The following is a 5,715-nucleotide window of genomic DNA, read 5'->3' on the forward strand; positions in this document are numbered from 1 at the left end:
CTGGTTGCTGATTGCAAACACTGATTCTGACTACTCAAAAATCATCTTCAGGTTTCTAGCTTTCGCTTGGCAGCTAGCTTATTGAGGAAGCATCGATGCCAACACACAAACCTTTCTCTTGCGAACTCCCACATGGATTCCTTCCTTGATTGGTCTTCTGGTGCTTGATCAACAAAACTTGGGTGACCACTTCTCATCCAAAAACTTATATGCTTCGATGATCTGGTCCTCACAAGCTTGCTACAGGCCTTCTTCTTTTTCTCCATAGCAGGAACTTTACTGGAACACTACCCCACTTAAAAAGAATGAGGGTAGAACTCTTGAATCTAGGGGATTTGAACTCCTTGAAGTACCTCATAACAAGGGTGTTACGGGGCCTTCTTCTACTGTTGCTGCTTGAGCAGGCTGCAGAGAGATGACTCACACAGGGTTGATTTTGGGAGAACCTTCTTCTCATCTTCTCTTCACTATCTTCTTTTCTCTTCTCACTTTTCACTTTTCACTGCTTCTTTCTTTCTCTTTGCTCTCCCCACTGGAGGATTCTATCAAAGAGTATTACCATCATACAGAGGAGGAAACCAAAGATTGTGAACCATGTACAACAGTCTTCAACCCAAGAATCACCAAGCATTGTGATCTTAGGGGCGAGGGAGTGGAAAAATGGAGTTGCTTGCGATTTGGCAGAGGGGATTTTATCTGGTGTGTGCTTTGCATGGGATGAGAACTGAGGGGGCTGGTGGGGGATTTATAGGTGAGTAGCACTGATGGTGGTGCTCGGGGGGTGTGGAGTGGTGGTGATGGAGCAGGTGCCACGCGGCAGCAGACGCGGCATGGGGAGGGGGCCCTGGTGTTTGTCGGCGGTGGGTGCGCTACAAATGGGGCGTGGGTGGCGGTGGTGCGCATGGAGGCGGGCACGTGTGCGGGGGCAAGGGTGAGTGGTGGGGTCAATGACTCTGATGTTTGTGGTCTCTGGTTCCAAGAATCTTTGCCTCTCTGTATGGTAATAACTCCTTTTATCCTCTTTTCCTGTTTACTTTGACTCAGGGGTAGTGCTTTGATTCTCACGGTCGGTCCTTTTGACTGAGCGGCTGGACTGGTTTCTTCTGTAGCTTATTCTAGGCTTCAAGGGTAAGCTTCCCGGTATCTTCTTGGGTAAGGTGCTTTTCTCTTGAGATGGGGTTAAGATGAGAATGGAAGCATAAGGTGAGGATTAGCTTTAATTTGTGATCTATGTTTTTAGAGAAAACCTTCTTAAAAAGAAAGAAAACACAAGCTCAACAATGATAAGCACAAACAAATGTTTTGAATAAGGGAAGAATAGAGTTTTTCCAAAGCACGGACTACTCAGATTCGATGGCTAAGCATAACTACTATTGCTTGGCTCCTGAATTGAGAACTATGCTAAATGCAACTTACGAGCACTAACATTAAAGCATCACATATGCACTCAAAAGGGAAAAAACATCAAGCGAAATTTATTTTGAAATGCCCTAGGGGGCCACACAAATAGAGTTTTGCAAAACACAAGTCTACACGATTACCTCTCATACATGCAGGGCTCTAGCCAAAGTGAAGAAAAACTTCACTACCCATTGCATGCAGAGGACTGGGCATAACTAACTTCAGACCAGGCAGCTTCTCTTCTGGCAAGGCTCGCGCACAACTTCAATCTGAGACATCTCTTGGATGGGTCAAGAGGGAGCTGATGTTGATGACTTCTTCTGGCAGCGACTAAGGTGGCAAGACAGGGTCAAATTCTTCTTCAAGCGGGACTGGCTCTTGTAGCTCCTCAGAGGGCAGCGGTGCTGGCGAGGTGCTTGCAGCTTCTTCTTTGATCTCACGGGACGGTGTTGGAATCTTCTTCATGGTGAGGGGTTCAAACAACTCTAGCGGGGGATCTTGGGAGGACTTGGGGTGCTCTTGCTTATCCATAGCCTGAGAGAAGACTGGAATTCCTTCCAAGACTATGGCTCCTTTTAGGAGTTCCCAAGCCTTCTTTTCTCCTCTGGTAGAGACTACGAATCTTGATTCTTCAAAGAATGTATTCCGTTTCTTTCATAACGGATTATCCGCTATTCGATTTTCTATTTATTAGATATTATTTTATGCTAACCAATTAAATTCCTTTAACTAAAAAGGGATCGATTTTGCATATACTTATCTTTGTATTGCGTCAATATGAGAATATCCTTCCTAAATTCTTTATCTTATTAATCATTAACTTAGATTTTCCCAAGATCTTGGCCGCTATTCCAAATTAAATTATTCTACTATTCCGAAGACAATGAAAATAAGTAGGACCCAAAAAATTGTGGGGTTCTATTGATGCCTTGAATAACATGTAATTTTCCTATAGACAAGGAACAAAAAAGAGAAAAAAGGAATTCTGTTTCGGGACCAAGCAAAACTGGATTGCTGTAACTTTCCAATTACGAGTACGAGAATTGAAAGACATGAAAATTCTCAATTCTCTACGGCGTCTAGGAGATGGATCGAATATTTTCAGGAACAAGAAAATCAGAAGAATCTTTTTCTCTATTCACTACCATTCCGCGTCTTCGACTTCTATTAGTTTCTTTTCTTCTTTAATGCAATAGCTATAGTTTGATATAGAATCCATTTCTCAAAGTAATGGAAACCATTCTCTTATAGGAAATGGTTCGAAAATCGCTATTCCACCTTTTAGGTTTAGGTATCGTGAAAAGTTATACCTGTGAAGATCGTGCATTTCAGTCACATTCAGATCCGTTTTTCGAGTCCATGATATAACCAAATTGGATGGATCTTCCACCCGTTTAGCTAAGAAAGAATAGATGCAGAGGTGGATAATAGATCGATATGAAGATCATGAGCTGCCCCATAATGAAACCGCCAGTAGTCGCGAATATCTCCTTCTTCCCTAACCCAAGATTGGAGAAAGAAGATCTAAGAGGGACCTATGGAGAATGTGGTCAGAAATCCATAATAGAGTCCGACCACAACGACCGAATTAATTATCCTCATCGAGAAACTTAGACTACTTTAGACTACTTAAGTAGAAAAGATTTGAAAATCATGGCATGGGTCTCCTTTTTTTCTTTCTTTAGAGTTTTCTATATGCACAATTTCTCGATGTTTCGATGAGAATTTCTTGACTTTCCATATATAGAAAGAGATAGACTATAAATGACATCTCTTATGTCAATAAGACCAAAGGAATGGATATTAAATGATAGGAAGTGCTAAGAAGTGAAATAGATTGAAATAGAGCCACTTTGGGCTTCCCTATGAAATGAGGCATGGAACGGAGCCACTACGAAGAAATTCCGGGAGTTACGAAAGAAGCTTCGGACTCATATTGTTCACGGGTTGAGAGCGGGAGTTGAACTCTAGGAGGTCGAATCTCCCCTTGTTCCTCAGTAGCTCAGTGGTAGAGCGGTCGGCTGTTAACTGACTGGTCGTAGGTTCGAATCCTACTTGGGGAGATTTGATTCATTCTTTAATGTAAGAATAAAGAATTGAATTAAAAGGCTTGCTTTGACCCTTAGGAGTAGGTAACCCGTTCGCTATCCTTGTTTCTATTGCATTCTGTCTCATCGTATCACATTCTGTTCTACGATTCCACTTCGACAAAAGGAAAGAGCATACCCAAGTTCAATAGCTTTACGTCCGCTATTCCGATCATGATTTTCCTACCCTCAGGGAGAAAGTAAAGGTCCTTCCCCCTTTGGAAGGCTGTGGGCGAGGAGGGATTCGAACCCCCGACACCGTGGTTCGTAGCCACGTGCTCTAATCCTCTGAGCTACAGGCCCACCCCGTCTCCACTGGATCTCTTCCCGGGGATACCCCCCAAAAGGAACCTTCTTCTCCTCAGCCATTTCATTTCGGGTTAAGAAGATGGGAAAGCGCCTTTCTCTCTATAAGAACAGTGCGTTCTGAGGTGTGAAGTGGGAGAGAGGGGATGATTGAGGTTTTGAATAAGACGACCTTTGCGTTTTGGATTTGGATCTTTTTCGTATTTCAAAATAGTGAAAAAGTCAAATAAGAGGTGTTAAGCTTTTTATCATTCTGGCATCGAGCTATTTTGCCGCAGGACCTCCCCTACAGTATCGTCACCGCAGTAGGGGTGACCTTCAAGAATCTGGTGATCTTCAACTCTCATGGGTTGAACTGGGTTGGATGAAGCGGGCTCTTAGATCCGCAGGGCTCTACGTTGGTTATGAGTGACCAAGTAGGCCTCCATCAACTTCTGGATGTGCTCATCTTGGCTTGCTTAGGGCTTCAACAACAATGACTTCACGACTTTCCAAGGCTGCTACACAGGCTTGAGCTGTGGTGAGATCCACATGGAGCTGATAGTTGTGCTTCTCTATATCTTCTGCTCGGGCAATCATCTGACGGTGGTGCCGAGCCAATAAATCATACTGCGCATCTAGGGTGAGCAGGTATGCAGTGAGGTACACGACTGAGGGGTCGTCCTCAAGCAGCTGCTGCCCTTCCAATGCACGCATCCTGGCCATCCACACAGGACGGTTTCTCTGAAAGGGTGGAAAGAATCTGAGCAGCGTGTCGGCCACTTCTTCTTCATAAATCTGACACAGGGCCCTCAATGCCTTACGAGCGACGACTTGGCTGGTGTCTTTGAATCTGTGCCCCGCAGCAGTGACACTCCATTCCACATGGTGCGGACTGGATCCAATGTATACAGTCACGACACACTTCTCTGTGCCATGCTCGACGAATTCATGACCATCATACTCTGGTTGGCTCCTGATTCTGAGGCGAACTGTGCATGCTCTCAGCAACTTGGGGAAACCATCTTCAATCTGGCAAAAGCTGGTTTGGCAGCAAACCTCCATCTGACTTCTGAGAGAAGGAAAGGGGGAAAACATTTTTGAAATGAAGGGATGAGAGCAAGAATTTTTTTAAGAAAATAGTTTTGACTCAAAAACTTTTGGATCAGGCTAAGGGTTACGTCCTGTGGCCAACCTAACAGCTCTGATACCACATGAAGCACCCCAATCCTCTGGGACTCAAATGAGATACAATTACTAGTCCCAGGAGGCTAGTAAACACATTTATACATCAGATTGTTTCAGATCTTCTTAAACGAGACAAACCTATAAAGGTGGCGATCAACTTTAAGAGTTGGTCCACAACTCGGGACATATCATCAAAGTGGGGCTGAAGCAGCTCGATATACGTAGCGAAGCAAATCAGCGGTCCAACAGCCACAGGCAAGGTTGGGAACAGGCGTAACTCTTACCCGATCAGCGATCACCTTCTCTGAAAAACAACAAATAAGCAAGGGTGAGTACAAACGTACTCAGCAGCCCACCTTCACCCGCGGAATGGGGGAATCAGATATAATGCATGGAATATGTGGAGCTCAGGATATTTTGCAGAAACAACAATATTTTATGCAGGGTTGTTTTGTAAAACATTTTGTATTTTTCAAAGCGCATCCTCTCCCAAAGGAGCAGGGAGTTTTTCAGTATTGAACAAAATCCCCTGGACTAAACCATTCAGGTATCTCAGCAGTTTCCCACTGGTTTTCATTTTCAAAAAAACAGCTACTGGACTTCCCGTCCACCATAGCTCACGGCTCAACCACCGAACCTTTTAAAACCACTTTTCAAAAGCACCTTTTTTGGAAAACAAAACACTAATTGTCATACCACACCAGACTTGTCCATTCCTGTGGACATAGACTATTCGAATAGGTTTGAACTCTGT

General features: G+C 44.0%; 1 non-coding gene across 1 annotated transcript; it reads right to left on the reverse strand.

The window, feature by feature from the left end:
* Positions 1 to 3,717: 3,717 nt before the first annotated feature.
* Positions 3,718 to 3,795, reverse strand: TRNAR-ACG (transfer RNA arginine (anticodon ACG)). The gene has a single exon. It is a non-coding gene; the product is annotated as a tRNA-Arg (tRNA).
* Between the last annotated feature and the right edge of the window lie 1,920 nt (positions 3,796 to 5,715).

The sequence above is a fragment of the Zea mays genome, chromosome 5 (genome assembly GCF_902167145.1).
Source record: "Zea mays cultivar B73 chromosome 5, Zm-B73-REFERENCE-NAM-5.0, whole genome shotgun sequence".
Lineage (NCBI taxonomy): Eukaryota > Viridiplantae > Streptophyta > Magnoliopsida > Poales > Poaceae > Zea > Zea mays.